The 16,432-nt window shown below is 60.2% G+C and overlaps 1 protein-coding gene across 7 annotated transcripts in view; it reads right to left on the reverse strand.

Moving 5' to 3' along the window:
• The window catches only part of SEPTIN9 (septin 9), a 145,846-nt gene that overhangs the window by 38,035 nt on the left and 91,379 nt on the right, over positions 1 to 16,432 (reverse strand). The window lies entirely within an intron of this gene.

Consider the following 16,432-nt stretch of genomic DNA (forward strand, 5'->3'; position numbering starts at 1 on the left):
GCTAATATGGCTCCTGGCAGCTTAATTCTGGGGGGGGGGGAGGGGAGGCCCCTTGCAGTTTAATTTGCAGATCCCCAAGAACTGGACCTAAGAGGATAGACAAAAGTTTTTTTCCTCGACAGCACCTACCAAAACCAAACCAAACCCTTGCCTCACTGCAGATCCACACTTTCCCCACCCCCCACCAGCAATTTAGACCTCTGTTTCTCAAATTCTGTTAAAGCAGGACAATTTGTCCTGCAGGGCACTCCCATCCTAAAAGGTTTCCACAAATAAATGTATGAACTGCTACCCTCCACTCTCCCTCTTTTGATGTTTACAAGTATTTACCAGCATAATACATATATACAACAAATATCCTATAGAATATAAAAATATTCTATGATGCAAGTTGGTTTTTTTTTTTAAGTTTATTTTAAACTATTTCCTAAACTTGTTGGACCGTGGAACCAACCACTCTGCCTCTATAACACCTACGAATGGTCCCAGGTAGAAGGCCGTCTGGAAACACTGGTTTGGACTTAGCCCGTCAGCAGCTCTCTGTTCTTTTTTTTTTGTTTTGTTTTGTAATTTTTATTTATTTATGATAGTCACACAGAGAGAGAGAGAGAGAGGCAGAGACACAGGCAGAGGGAGAAGCAGGCTTCATGCTGGGAGCCCGACGTGGGATTCGATCCGGGGTCTCCAGGATCGCGCCCTGGGCCAAAGGCAAGCGCCAAACCGCTGCGCCACCCAGGGATCCCAGCAGCTCTCTGTTCTTGTTCCAGGCCAGACCTCATCACAGATCGGTCCAGACCATCTGGACACAGGTTGGGGGGGGAGCAGAGACCATGAGCCCCACAGGTAGGATGGCTTACCCAAGGCAGCTAGAGAGCTTGGAATACTATGTTTAAACCCAAATTCCTAAGTTATCAGAGAACACAAGAATGTGTCGTGGTGGCATTGTTTATAAGGGCAAAACCTGAAAACAACCCAATGCCCATCAAGGAGGGAACAGAGGGGATGCTCGAGTGGTTCAGTCGGTGAAGCATCTGCCTTCAGCTTGGGTCATGATCTCAGGGTCTTGGGATGGGGAGTCTGTTTCTTCCTCTCCCTCTGTGCTCTCTCTCAAATAAACAAAATCTTTATTTATTTATTTTTTTTTAAAGGGGAGAACAGAAAGCTCTGGTACATCTACCCACCAATGATCATGCAGCAGTGAAAACGCACGGACCAGAACTACAGACACGACGGTAGATGACCTCGATTCCCAAACATAAAAAGCTGCAAAAAGGGTGCTTATACCTTATATGCCCCAGTTATGCAAGGTGCAAAACAATGCTATGTCTGAGAAACACAGCTACACAGCAAAAGTTCTAAGGCATACGTGGGAAGGAGGAACCTGAGTGCAGGATGCGGGCACATCTGGAGGGAGGAAGGAAACGGGCCTGGTTATTGCCTGCCGCTCAGGCTGGACAGGGGCACGCAGGTGTCCGCTGCCTGGGATGGTGCACGTTGGTTAAAAACTAAAGAAATCTCTGGAGGCCCCAGGAATAACAAGGCATAGCCTCCCTGAGCCGCAGCTTACTCCCCTGTAAACCGAGGGCCGCAAACCCACCTGCTATTTGGCTGCTTGCAAGGAGGCTGCTCAAACTTCCTGCCCTCCCTTATGGGGTTCTGGGTAGGATGATAACGAGCTAACAGCCTCGAAGGGCTTTGAAAACCACACCAAGCTTCTAACCCGGAGCAGGGAGCCCGCGACTCCAGGCCTGTTTCCATGACCTGGCATAAAACACCCCAGCCAAAGGAACCTTGTTTTTTCCTCCAGGGCAGAGGCCTTGGTCTCTGCCAGCTGCTCAGGATATCTGACAGGACATTTTTCTTTTTTTTTTTTTTTAAAGATTTTATTTATTTATTCATGAGAGACACACAGAGAGAGAGGCAGAGACACTGGCAGAGGGAGAAGCAGGATCCCTGCAAGGAGCCCAATGCAGGACTCGATCCCAGAACCCCGGGATCACAACCTGAGCTGAAGGCAGATGCTCAACCGCTGAGCCACCCAGAGACCCCTGACATGAGGTTTCTGTCAGCCCAGACCCGCTCGTAGTGAGGAGCTCCTGACCCCCCCGCCCCCATCCCTTTAGCATAGGACACAGACTGGTGCAGGTGCAACCACTGCTCACGTCAAGGAAGAAGCCCAAGCCAGCCCTGCTCTTTCCTCTCTGCCCCCAGAACCAGGAGCTCCGGAAATTCGGAGGCTGTGAAGCTGCTGGCACATCATCTCCGGCTGTTTATTCACAGAGGGGTCGCTGACCCTCCCGGGTTCCCGACACAAACCGGAGCACCACTAGTGCCAGACCCTCTCTGCCTGGGGGTAGGGGGCGCTGGCGATCCCACTGAGGAGCTTGTGGGCTCAACAGCCACCCCACTTTGCTTTCCATCCTCCACCACCCACAGCTCGGGGACTTCGGGCAAATTTCTAAACCTTTTGGAAGCAGCTTTCCTACCCACCAAGAGGGGAAAGGGGTCCTTCCTCCTGCCGGAACTGGGGAAGAAGGAAAGAGGTGCTACGTGCACAGACCGGCGTGGGGCCTGCACTCAAGCAGGGGCTCCAGCACGATGCCCACCCATCTTCCACCGACACTGACGTGGGCACGGGGCCAGGAACAGTCAGGAGGAAGCAGAGGAAGCAAGCATCTGCCAGCCTCAAGACTCACGATGCTCGGAGCTGGAAGTGAAAGCAGGAAGGAGCAGAAACTGTTGGACAGGGAAGTGTGATCACCGTGAGCATCCGTGCTTTGCAACCCTAACAGTGCACCTGCAGGGCCTTCTGGGGAATGTCTCTCTTAAACATGTATTTAAAAAAGGAAAATGAACGGGGACGCCTGGTTGACTCAGTGGCTGAGCATCTGCCTTTGGCTCAGGGTGTGATCCCGGGGTCCTGGGATCCAGTCCCGCATTGAGGCTTCTCCCTCTGCCTGTGTCTCTGCCTCTCTCTGTGTGTGTCCCATGAATAAATAAATAAAATCTCTTAAAAAAAATAAGTAATAAAATAAAAAAGGAATAAATATGCAATACTCAATGAAAGAAGTCAAGATAAAATAAATAAATAAAATATATAAAAGCATCCTGTATAAGGACAATTAGGGAAGTTCAAAAGCGGGCAAAATTCTGTGTGGAGACGGCGCACTTCTGTCTCCCGACTACAGCAGTGGGCACGTGAGTCCGTGTCCAGGACAAAAGCTCACAGAACCACACACACAAGCAACTGAGCGCCCAGGAAAGCGGGTGAAAGCCGAACGAGGTCCACAGCTGAGTTCATACTGCAGCACCGTCGTTTCCTGGCTTTGCTAACGAACCGAGCCCTGTAACACGTCAGGGGGGAGGCTGCTGGGGGAAAGGCCACAGGAACTCTCTACGGGGACTTGTGCAATGTCTTAGGAGTCTAAGACTATTTCAAAATAAGGCTTTTAAACACATCAAAAATGGGAAAGGCCAGGAGTATCGATCACAAGGCACAAGTTAGAAACGGGGACTGGACGCCTTTCTCCCTTCGTCTCTTTGTGCAGAGTGTCTGGACGGTGTCCCGAGCGCAAGCTCTGTTCCAGGCGTGGTGGGGACCCTGCAGGCTCAGGTCTCGGGGTCAGGGAGAAAGACGCAGAGATAAAACGCGGCGTTAGGCAGAAGCCAGGTGGAGGCACCTGAGACGAGTCCGCCGAAGCTCTTCTCAAAGAATCCTCACAGAGGCCCGACACCCCGAGAAAGCAGGTGTTCCAGGCAGGGGCACCTGCACACAAGCCCTGGGGAAGCAGCTCTGACGTCAGGAGAGGCTGAGGAGCAAAAGCAAGGTGGCCGGAAGCCCTCACTTGTCCTAACGTGTCATTCCCAGCTGTTTTTTCCAGACCCCAGGATAGGGCCATCATGGCAATTTGCTCACCGGGTCCCCAACTCAGCTCAGGAAGTAACGGTTTCATGGCCACAAGGAAGAGCCTAATTCTCGCAAGCTGCTGGCCATGGGGTGCCGATGGGGAAAGACAGAGGTTGCAAACCCACTCGCCAAGGTCTCCAGGAGCCCCTTGGGCAGCAGCAGTCTGCAGAGGGGGCCCCCATGCCCATGCAGGGCACCTGACCCCTCCCCACCCTCAGCCAGGCCCCAGCCCTCAGGCCAGGGCAGCCTCTGGTGCCGAGGCAAGCCGTCCATGCAGGCCTTGGGTCACCTCCTCCCTCAGCTTCCCTGGCGCATCCAGTTTGCTCCATGAGGTCCGCTAACCATCCACCGCTGGGGAAAGTGCTTGAAGAGATGAGCTGAAAATCTGGCCTGAACTTCCTGCGTGCCCTTGAACCTGGCACGGAAGCTCCCTGGGCCTGCCTCCCTTTCCTCACTTGCAAATCACGCAGATGAACCCTAGAGTCTCTTGCAGCTACAGAATTCTCAGGGGAAAAAAAAAAAAAAGGATCCCTGGGTGGCTCGGGGTGAGCACCTGCCTTGGGCCCAGGGCGTGATCCCGGAGTCCCAGAATCGAGTCCCGAATCGGGGTCCCTGCATGGAGCCTGCTTCTCCCTCTGCCTGTGTCTCCGCCTCTCTCTTGCTCTGGCCTGAATAAATAAATAAAATCTTAAAAAAAGAAAAAAGAAAAAAAAAGCCACAAAAATGAGGCGGGTGTGGGGTTCACACCCTAGCCTTCACTTGTGAAAAAGGGAATCGTTTTCTCGACTGGTTTCTTGCCTGCCCTGCCTGGGGGAGCCTTCCTGCGGACTCTGGATCGGGGACAGCGCGTCATCCAAGGAGGACCTGGGGCATATGGAGAATTCCCCCGGAATTTTTCCAGAAGATTACTGCTTCCGGACTGTATGTATCAGCTTCCTGTTGCTGCTGTAACAAACTGCCACAACCTGAACGACGTACAGCACAAACCTGTCACCTTACGGTTCTGGGGTCAGAATCCCACATGCGCCTCTCCGGGCCTCTCCCTTCCTCCTCCTTAAACTGAGGGAGTGGGGCCACGGGATTCCACGAATCGCACCCACAAGGGACGGCTCTGGAACCCTCTCGAAGGCCGGACGGGCAGCTCACCCCTGCAGGGGCGTCAGCAGATCTCAGCTGCTTCCAGGACCAGGGCGGCTGCCGGGAAGCGGCTTTTGCCCACGCCCGCCCCGGGCCTCCGTGAGAGAGGCCAGGGCAGCAAAACAGGAGGCCGTAGGTGGCAGGGGCCAAAGAGGCCAGGCCATTCTCTCCAGCAGAGGCCGGGGCAGCGGAGGAAAGCCGGGCACGTGACTCCAGCCTGCAGTTCTCAGGGGAAGGGCGAGCCCAGGCCCAGGGAAGCAGGCCCCCCCCCCAGGCCCCCCCACCGCCAGCCCAGCTCAGCTGTGGGGGGATGGGCAGGGGCCCTTGCCTGACAGCCCCCCCCATGGCTCCAGCCCAGCCTCCCCGCCCCCATCCCATCTCGGGGGAGAAAGTGAGGCTCCTTGCATTGCCAAATTCCAGTAATGAATCCCACATTCATTCCATCCTCTTTGCTTATTGGAAGCTCTCTCTCCACCTTCTGGGCTCGCTCTGAACAGCTGGCCTGCAGAAGTCGCTGGAATTCAATATGCAGGGTGGCTTCGTGGTGCCTGCACAGAGAAGCCCGGCTCACTGCATCCCCCACCCACCCCTTCCTCTGCGGAGGCCGCGTTCCTGCCCTTTCCCTGGGAAAAGAAGGAGCAGCCAGGATCCCTCGTTAACTCTTTCAGGCCCGCCAGCTTCCTGCGGGCAGGCCGCCCCTCGAGGTGGTGGGGCATGCGCCTTGGCTCCCTCCCACCACGCCGGGGACCGGACAGGGACCACAGAGGACAGCAGCGACCGGCCGGCCATATAGGAGCCCACGGTCACGGCTGAGAGACGAGAACACCGCCTGGGTCTGTCCAGCAGCCAGGCTCCTGGGCTCTCGGCCCTGCTGGAGGGAAGGTGTGCAGATTCCGCAGGAAGACTGGGGCGGGGGGGGGGGGCATGCTAAGAGGTTCAGGCCTTGCCCACCACGCAGGGGCAGGGCTCCGACCCCGAGGTGTTCAGTCACCCACGGCGACGCTCCAGCAAACTCCTGCTGCGCATCACACACCAACACACCTGTACAGAAGGCAACCCGCCAACCCACTGCCGGCCAGGTGAGCGGCGACGGGGACGTGAGGCCCAAAGCCACCCCCACTGCCCTAACGGAGCCAATGACGAACAACCGTGGTCATGAGTGCAAAGGGTGTCTGTGTCCCTCAGAAGCCCCATCCTGTACGGACATCCTTCTGGGCTGCAGTGACCGGGGGCACCTCCAGCCCCACCCCAGGGACGGGCACCAAGGGAAGGCCACAGAACAGGGCCTGAGACACACGATTCCAGCTCTGCCACGAAGCTGTGTGACCCTGGCCAGGCCATTGCCTCTCTCGTGGCCTCAGGGTCTCCACTACAACCAGAGAACGGAGTCGGTCGGTGGTTAGGGACAGGGGCTCTGGGGTCAGGCTTTCTGAACCCAAACCTTGTCTCTGTCACATGCACCAGCTGTGTGGCCTCGGGCAAGTTACATAACCTCTCTCCGTGCCTTGAGTTCCTCACCTGTGAAATGGGAATTAACAGAACTGACTTCACGCTGTGGTCGACCACATTACAGGAGATACACCAGGTAAACCCCCCCAAGGCCACGCAGAGCCCACGGGAAGCCCTAGTTACCATGAATGGACGGCAATGCCACTGTCACGATCTCGGGGGGCCCAGTCCGGCCTTGGCAGCTCGGGGCCCCAGGTGACAGAAGGTGCTACCCCTCCAGTGACAGGAGCTGAGATGCCGGAGCCCAGGGCCTGAGCAGGTCTGGCCACCCCACAGTGGGGCCCGCGTTCCAGGGAACCTTCCCTAGAGAGGCCCGGAGAGGCGGAAGGGGCCCTGCCTGTCCCAGCGAGGGCTGGGGATGTGACCTGTGAACCCTAAGCACAAAAGTGAGAAGCTCAGACGCACAGAACGGCTTCGATGTGGCTGCTCCACGGCACCTCCACCTCCACCTCCATGCACCGGCAACAACGTCTGGTTTTTGAAGGCCAGGGGACGAGGGGACCCCCCCAGGGGGCGGGGAGGCCCCACACAAGCTCTGCTCTCCTCCACTGAGCAGCGAGCAGGCAGGAGGACTTAATCAGTACCATACGCCGCCGAGCGGAGCGGAGCCGCAGGGAGGGGGCAGGAGAGGAAACCAACGCGGAACACGCTGCGCGGGTGGGGGGACCAGGAAGGATCAGGGTGCGCTCCCAGCCAAACCTGCAGAGGTGCGGCCAGGCCTCCCCCCTCCCCCGTCCCCCCAGCGTGTGTGTCCACAGCCCGTCCCAGGGACACCTGGATCCGGCCCCGAGGTCAGGCTCCAGCTGAGCCCACCCTCTCCGGCCCCCAGAAAGCCAGCCCGGTTTGCCTCAGGCCGCAGCTGCTGTTTTTCCAGCAAGGACAGGGCTGGGGCTGGAGTGGGGGGGCCGCCGCAGTGTCCGCAGCCCCCCAGGGTTGGCAGAACCAGGTCCCGCCTCGATGGCTCACCCCGACAGCCTCTTCCCTGCCCCCTCTGCTGAAGGAGGGTCTCCCATCCAACCCCACCTTTCCCGGCCCACCCTCATCTGGGTCAGGTGCTCACCCTCCTCTCTACTCAGCCCCGAAACACCTCGTGCAGTGGGGCAGGAGCCGCCAGGACTCAGCCATGGGGCCGAGGGGCAGAGCTGTGGGATGAAGGGGAAACGTGGGAACACGCAGAGGGGCTCGAGGACCAGTCCCCAGCTGGGAGCAGGGCTCACAGGACAGGGCTCCCCCTCCTCCGAATGCCGCAGCATCTGCGGCCACGGGGGACCCGCCGAGAGCAAAGCCACACCCAAGGGCGGCCGATGCGAGCATCCCGCGGAGCATCCCTGAGCCGCCCGGGTCTCCAGACTCCCCGCTCTGTGCGAAGCATGCTCTCGGGCCACTGAGAGCTGGGGTTGCTGTTGCACGGCCCCTACTAGTGGGGGGCAGCCCACGAGGCAGGGCAGGGAGGCCCCTCCACACCAGAGCAGGGACCATCCAAACCTTGGGGAATCAGATCCCCACAAAGGGCCACCTCTCCCCGCCGCCCCCTCTCAGAGCCAGGACACAAGCTTCCGGGAGAGGGGGGACCCAGGGCGGGCCACCTCCCCCGAGAACAGGCAGCGGCTCCCAGGCAGGCCCTCCTCGATGGCTCCCATTCCATCTACGGTCGTCAGTGTCCCGATTTCCAAGAATATTCTCAGAACGGCAACAAGACGAGCTGAGTAAGAGCTTATGGATTGCAGGCACCGTTCCCAGGGCTTCACACGCATCCCCCTCAGGTCCTCACGGCGCCCCGACCGGAGCCTGCCCGTGGCTCTCCTCCCCCCTCCGGCAGATGAGGACACGGGGCACAGAGGGGCTCGGCAACCTGCCCCGGGCCACACAGCGAGGGGGCACAGGAGCCGGCCCCCGTGTCCTGCTAGTCGTGCAGGGACCCGCGGAGGAGCAGGCGGCAGGGCAGGTCCCCGAGACCCTCATGTTCTCCTCAGAAACCCCAGCTTCTACCCCCCACGCCCCAGATGGTGAAGGAACGAATGCATGAGAGCCGAGAGCGCACAACGGCGGTGGGCAGCGGGGACGAGGACCGAACACAGCCAGACACCACCGACCGTGATGGCAGGGCTGCTCTGGGCCTCCGCTCGGATGGACGCATCTGCTCCTCACTGAGGCCTCCTGAGGGTGTTTCTCTAAGCCCATTTCACAGAGGGGCACACCGAGTCCTGCAGCCAAGGTCGTGCTGCCAGGGAGGTCGCGCGGGCCAGCGCTGTGGCCGCAGTCTTGCCCACGCCACTCATAGACAACCCCACAGAACACAAAGAGGAAGCATCCATGGAGGAGGGGGGGCCAGGCCTGGTCCGCCGCCCCCAGCCAGGGGCCAGGGGCCACCCTCTGCTGGGAGCTCCCAGCCCGCTTCCAAGTCCCGCTGACCCCACGATGGTCCTCTGACTTGCCGTGCCCTCCCGGAGCCAGGGGGCCTGGCCTTTTACGAGGCCGGATGCGGGACAGGATGAGGAAAATCCCTGGGGAGGGAACACCCTCGTATGTGACAAAAAGAAGCATCAGATCCAGATCCTGTTTGTCCTTTTTTTTTTTTTAAAGCCCTTCGTGTTTAGCATACGCATGGAGAAACAGCTTGGAAAAAACGCCAACAGTGATTTCTGCAGGATGCAATTATCAGCGATCGTATTCTCTGCAGTTTTCTAATCTGGTTTTCTTTGCTGTGAGTCGGCATAATTTTCAAATCACAAAAAATAAGGCTTGGTTTCAATCAGGAAGACAGATGCTTCTTAGCTTCTCAGCAGCCCCGTGACGGCACGCGGGCATCGCCAGCCAAGCAGAGAGAACGTTCCAGAGCTGTCAGCCAGGCCCTGGGCCGGGTCTTCCCGGGATGGCTGGGAGGGGCCGGGTCCCCTCGCCCCCGCGCAGAGCCGGGTCCAGGACCCACTGGTGGAAAGTGCGGTGGGCGCTGCACAGGCCCTGCCATGAGGTCACTTCCTGCCGGGCTGCAGGGAGGATGTGGGTTCAACTGGAGTTTGTATCAACACAGCTCGGCTTCACCCCCGGCCTGGTGGGGACCCCCTGCCCCGGCCAGCATGACAACCCCAGGAAAGATGTGAGCAGGGAGGGAAGCCACTGCGGGCGTGACCCGGAGAGACTTTCCAGGGAGAGATTTAGAGAAACTGCTGCGTCCACTCCTCTCCAAGGACTCGAGACCTCCGCTGCCACCTACTGCCCGCTGCGGCTCAGGGAGGAAGACAGGGTGGGGAGGGCACCCAGGGAGGCTGGGGGTACAGCCAGGCAGGGAGTGGGGCTGCGGGCACAGGGCCCCGGAGGGTAGCCTCTCCCCACAGGCAGCTCCCGTCTCCGCAAACATCACTGTCCCCGTTCCTCTGCAACGAAACCAGGCCGCCCAGGGGGCTGGACGCCCATTCCCAGGGGAGCAAGCGGCCCTGCCTGCACAGGACACCCCGCAGAGCCAGCAGCAGGTCCGCTCCCCGCAGGAGGCGGCGGGCCCCCCCAACAGAACCCAGGAACACCCGCCGGCCAGCCCGTTCCTGGGACCGAGTGTGAGGGGATGGGGTGGAGGGTCTCAGCCCACAGGAGGAGAGCCCCCCTCCCCTGTGCGTGCCCCTCCTGCTCCAGGCACCACCTCTGATGGGCTAGGACTCCGAAAGGCACAGCTGCAGTCTGAGGGGCGAGCCTGGGGAAGCAAGCGACGAGGCATGCTGGGAGGAGGGCATCACATTCACACCTGCTTTGGGCCCTGGCCAGGTGCCGGGGCATCTGGGGCTCACTTGGACCGCCCCCCAGGGGAGCGTTTGCTCCATAGCCAGGCCCACCCACGACTCGGGAGGCAAACCCCAACGCAGAGTGGGTGCCCAAAGCCTGCGCGGCCCTGAGCATGCCCCACCCCTCTCCGCACCCAGGTCCCACCAGGCGCCAGCACAAAGTAGGTGCCTGAGTGAGTGACTCCCCCCCACGCAAAGGCCCTGGGATCAGAGGTCTAGCTGAGTCCCCGGTACCTGCTGTGTGACTACAGATCAATGACTCGGCCTCTCTGTGCCTCTTGGGTTGCTGAGAAGGCTACAGGACATGCACGGAGAGCTCCGAGTGCAGTGGCTGGCATGCAGAGGGGCTGGATATCGGGCAGCCAGCCGTGGGGTAGTGAGGACCGCGGTGACAATGAAGAGATCAAATCAAAATGGCAAACGAGCCCAGGGACGGGCGCTGGTCAGACAAACTCACATGGGTCAGGACTCGCTCCGGTGACAACCGAGGCAGGGCCTGGGGACTGTCAAGGTGCCCTGTCCACCCAGCGCCCCTGGCTTCCCTGTGCTCTCACTGACTGGCCCGTGGGGTATGATGGCCCCAGTGGGGCTCCCGCCTCCACTCAGCCTTCCTGGGACACCTACGTGCTTGCGGGGCTTAGGGTTGCCTATCCTGACCCAGTTCCAGCCGTCTGGCCAGACAGGCGCCCCCATCGACGCTGAGCTGCACCCACAGGTGCCATTCGCACCTAGGGCCTCCGCTCAGGCCGGGAGCTTGGCCTCCCCGGGGACCCCAGCACACAGCAATCTCCGACTCCCCCTCGGCCCCAGCCAGTGGCACAGTCTTCGCTGCTCGTGGCTGTCCGCTGAGGCCTGACAATGCCCCTCTGCCTTCTACCCTCATCTCTGCGCCAGACAAACCCGTCACTCTGCAGGGCCCAGCACACATCAATCACTTCCTCCAGGAAGTCTTCCACAACTGCTCCAGCTGGATGGATGCTCCAGGACGCTCTCCTGGGCTGCCCTCTACAGCTCAGTGCTCAACAGGCATTAACTGAACCGGGTGACATGCTGTTCTGGGACACAAGCCGTTTCTCTTGCCGTCGTGGAGCTTGCACTCCGCGTGAACAATAGGTGATAGGATGCACATGTCACCTATTCACGTTTGCTTGCAGAAAGCCACCCACTGAGAGCGCCCATGAGAGAGCCGCATTAGCTGGCGTGACAGGGGAGGTACCTCTCTGATGAGGGTGGCACTTAGGGACCCAAATGAGGCAGCCAGGAAAAGATGGCTCAGGAAGGAACAGGCAAGGTGAAGGCTCTCAGTGGGGACAACCCTTTGTGTGCTGGGGCAGCCAGGGGGCGGACGCCAATGATGGGGGGTGGGGGTGAGTGTCCCCAGGACAAGAGGTGCCCACAGGGAGGTTTGAGATGCAAAGCGACCTGAACTGTTCAGAAAAATCACTCAGGACCGCCAGCATCGTGGTGTCAAGCTTCACGCCCGTTACACGTAGGAAGGCGTAGGAGCCTCGTAGGCCGCGTTGGGGTGGACAGACTGCAGGGCCGGCGTGGGGCGGACACGCACTCCCAGCCGGGGCCCTGCCCGGGATCTGTCTCGGAGACGGCTGTGTGCGGCAGATGATGCCCGAATTCTCAGGCCCAGGCACACCTCAGTGGGCGAGCAGGACGCTGTTTCCTGCCCGGGAGGCCTGGGGCGGGGGCTCAGGAGGAGACGGCGGGTTGTGCTGGAAGCGCTGGGCTGGGAGCTGTGCCCTCCCACCCCCAAGCCGCTGCGCATCCGAATTCACTGCTCTGTGTCACCGGTGTGAACACAGACCTTCACTTCTCCCGGAGGCCGACACCCGGGCCATGGCACATCCCCGGCACGTCACACCTCCTCCGACGACAGACCAGGGCCCTCGTGCGGGGAGGCCCGGATCCGTCCAGGGTCATGTGGCCAGTGGCCAGCAGAGCTGGGTTAACCCCGCAACTTCTAGCTCCGAGCCTCACAGACCACAAGCGCTCGGACGCCTACCGGATGGGTGCGGGTCGGCGGGCGGCCGGATGGACAGGTGGACGGGTGGGTAACTAAGAGGGCCTGTGCAGAGCTGGGTGACACTGAGTGACCCCAGCTGGGAGTCCAGCCCGCCCCCGTGCAGAGTGGGCACTCGGCCAAAGTGAGCTCTCACTCTGTTCCCGGAGATGCGGCCCCCTCCCTGCAGGCTGTTCCTGGCACCCTGCCCTCCCCGCGGAGCAGCGCTGACCCGCGCACCACGTGACCCAGCCCGAGAAGCCGGTCCCAGATGTGGGAGGTCGTGAGGCCGGGGGCCGAGTGTGCGGGAGAACCAGCTGCACAGGAAGCTCCTCCGGAAGCCTCCAGGCTTCGCAGGCCGGACTCCCAGGGCCTGCTGCTGTGGGGCCCGCTCCTGCCTGGCGCAGGCGGCCCCGTCCTGGACCGGAGGGCTCCAGAGGGCCAGGGGGGAGATGTGGCCTTGTCCGCAGGGCGGCTGCCCACCGGGAGTGAGACTGTGGCTGCGGCCCCTTCCTGTCCCAGCCCTAGTTGAGCCGTGGGGTCACTGCCCCGGGGCTGCCCATACATGGAAGGGACCTCGGCACAGCTGGGTCCCAACCAGAAGCTGTCTGAGGGGCAGAGACACCGGGCACCTCGTTACAAACCCGCTGGGGCTCTGGACTCAAACAGCCCCCCATTCAAATTCAAAGCCAGGACCTGGGACGCCTGGGTGGCTTCGTGGTTGGGCGCATCTGCCTTGGGCCCAGGGCGTGATCCTGGAGTCCCGGGATCCAGTCCCATATCCAGTTCCCTGCATGGGGCCTGCTTCTCCCTCTGCCTGTGTCTCTGCCTCTCTCTCTTTTTCTATGTCTCTCATGAATAAATAAATAAAATCTTTACAACAAAACAAAATAAAACAAAAAACCAAAAAAACTAGGACCTGCCACTTCCAGCCTGAGTAAGTTTTTCACCCTCTCTGCGCTTGGCACCTTCTCTGCAACAGGTAACGCTAAGTGTTTGCTAAGATTGCTGTGCAGATACATCCCCCAGAGCAGCTGAAACCCGGAGTCTAGCACTTGGAACAGTCACCATGATTAATGGGATCTTAATAAAGCCTAGGAGAATGACAGCCTCTCCGCTGTGTCCCTAAAATGGAAACAACTCTGCTTGCTGAGCAGCAAAGAGCCAGCCAAGGGCAGGCTCCCAGGTCTGGCTTCCAGCCACCGTCCCCCTGCAGAACATCCCCCGCTCCCACCCCTGCCCCCACCCCCGCCGGGTCTCAGGCAGGCCCCACCCTCCAGAGAAGCTCAGGGCTGGCACCTGCTTCCAAAGCACATGTCGGGACTTTCCAGATCTTTCCTCCCCTCTCTCTGACCTTCCCCTACTCAGTTCCCCCCCACACTTTCTTACTCACTCTCTCCTTTCAGTCCTGTTCAAAAACAAATGATCCAGGCCAAGTGTGTCAGCTGGCTCCCTGGAAAAGTTTCTCTGCAGCAGGAACATGTGGCTGCTCACTGCAGGGGGAGTGGCGCTGGGCAGGATTACTCACCGCACGATCTCTCGGGGCGCTGGGTCACTGGGCAATGACTCAGGCCAGCCTCGCCCCCCCCCCTCAACTCCCCAATCGGGAGGTAGCCGGGGGCTGCATCTCTACAGTCTCCTGGGCAGAGACTTTGCCCATACACGTACACAAACACTGCATCAAGTCTGCCACTCGCCGGGGTCCCCACGGTGGGCTCCCGAGCACGGTGTGGAGGACTCGCTCAGAGGAGCTACAGCTCCTCACATACGCCCGCGGCCTGGGCCAGAGGCAGGCACGATCTCAGAGCCCTCGGCTGTCACCTGGGGCCCTGGAGCCGAGTCCTGACCCAGACCCCAGAGGCACGGAGGAAGAACTGGACAGTGCGAGGGACGCCTGGGTGGCTCAGCGGTTGAGCATCTGCCTTCAGCTCAGGGATCGAGTCCCGCATCGGGCTCCCCACAGGGAGCCTGCTTCTCTCTCTGCCTCTCTCTGTGTCTCTCATGAATAAATAAATAAATCTTAAAAAAAAAAAAAGCTGGACAGTGCAGGGAGTCGGTTCACAGTGGGGTTCAGTAAGCTCCCCTCCCCAGGGGCCCTGGTTCCAAAGGGCTGAGTGTGGGCCCAGAAAGCTGCATTTCAGATTCAGAACTATCTAGAGCCTGAAAGGGAATACTCAGGCCCAGGAGGTGAGGGGACAGCATTCGGACAACCATCAGCTTTCTGCCACCAAGACTCCTCATGCGCATCACCTTCCCATGATCATGTGGGGCCAGCAGCCTGCTCCCCGGCACGAGCCCTCAGCACCCCCAGGGGAAGGAAGGGCCCTGAGGGGTGAGGACAGACGGTTTTCCATGGGTCCTTGGCACCCTCAGCCCCCTGCTCTCACCCTAGACTCCCTCTACCTCGCGTCCCCAAGTAGAACTCTGGGGGCCTGCTCCCGAGGCCCAGAGACGGGAATGGGCAACCCAAGGATGGAAGCTCCCCTCCCCAACCCCATCCCCGGAGCCATGCTGACAGCCTGGCCTCCCAGGAAGCCATGTGGCCACGCGAGGGTCCTGGCCACCCTGCCCGGTCCCGAGGAGCAGAGATGTGCATGAGGAGCTGGCCTCCCCACCTGACACTGTCTCTGATGTCCCGAGGGGCTGAGCCACGTGTGCAGGGAACACCTGTCAAGAGCTGGGCCTGGTGCCCGCATGCTGGAAGCACTCTGGGGACTCAGCGGGGCCTCTGAAATAACTATGGAAGCCACCAATCCCCGAAGAGGGGGACCCATCACTCCCAACCTTCACCCTGGCAGCATGTGTTTGTGAGCCTGTGTGTGTGTGTGTGTGTGTGTGTGTGTGAGAGAGAGAGAGAGAGAGAAGAAAGCTCCGCCCTCGCCCATCTCCGCACTTTGCGCAGCCCAATCAGGACAGCGGAGAACTACTCCAAGCTCCAGGAAAATCGGTAACCCAGGCGAGCCTGTGGAAGCCATCTCTGCACAGGACGGCGTGCCCTGGGACCTGCAGGGAGCAAAGCTGGCAGGCAGGAGGCTGGCGTGCCTGCCCACTGTTCCGTTCCAGGCCAGCCGGGGCCAGCGGGCTTTTAATGCAGCCGCTCCCCAACCAAGAAGGCACACCCCCACCTGAGCCCAGCCCAAACCTCTCCCTGAGCTCTGCAGCAGCACTGGCTGGGCTTGGAAGGGGGGCGGGGAGGATGGGCAGGGGCAGGGCCGCGGTGGGGCTGCTGCGCAGGGGGCGGGGTGGGGCCGCACTGAGCTTGGGGGGCCCAGCCAGAGCGGTGGTGAGCAGCCACGCGGGGCTCCCTGCAGCTGTGATCCAAGGCAGAGAAACGGGACTCCCAATCTGTTCCCACTCAAGCCCCTGACAAGCAGTATCTTATTTCAAAACCCAGGGCAGCTAAGGGGCTGTAGGCAGAGGGGGAATACCAGAGTCTCTCCTTCCTAAATGGGGTTTTCTTTCATCATCTCCTGGCGCCTTGCGAAAGAAAGAAGCAAAAGGAGGGTCCGGCTTGGGCTCCCTGCATCTTGGCCAAAGCTTGGGGCAGGGACCCAGCTTCACGCACTGGCAGGGGCCCCAAGCAGCTCCACCCCCGCCGCCGCGGCCGTCCCCTGCCAGGCCAGCGCCAGCGGGGCAGCCAGGCCCTCCCCAGGACTCAAGTCCAGACTGTCAGCAGCTGCCGGGCCTTCGGCACGCAGCTGGAGTCTCTCTCGGACTTGACTTCCTAACCTAGAAAATGGGATGCTGAGGGTGACTGGCCAGAAGCTAGCCTCAAGGTGCGCAAATTGTTAGGTCCCTATGGATGCCTCCCCGCTGAGATAAGGGTTTCTGGAATTGCTGTGACAGGGATCTAGACCTGGAAGGACCAGGAAAGTCTTCCAATCCCCGAATCTATCCAGTCCCATCCGGAAAGGGAGGTGCTTATGCCAAATGAAGTGCCTCCAGGGAGGGGAAGAGGGAAGGAAAATCCGGGGAGGAGGGGCAGGGATGTGCAGGAGGCGAGGGAAGGGGAGGACCCTTCCAGGACCCCACGTGTGACCATGTGACAGGAAGACTGCGCGGAGTGCCCCCAGCCCCTAAAGGCTCCTCTGGATA

The sequence above is a fragment of the Canis lupus genome, chromosome 9, assembly GCF_003254725.2.
Source record: "Canis lupus dingo isolate Sandy chromosome 9, ASM325472v2, whole genome shotgun sequence".
Classification (NCBI taxonomy): domain Eukaryota; kingdom Metazoa; phylum Chordata; class Mammalia; order Carnivora; family Canidae; genus Canis; species Canis lupus.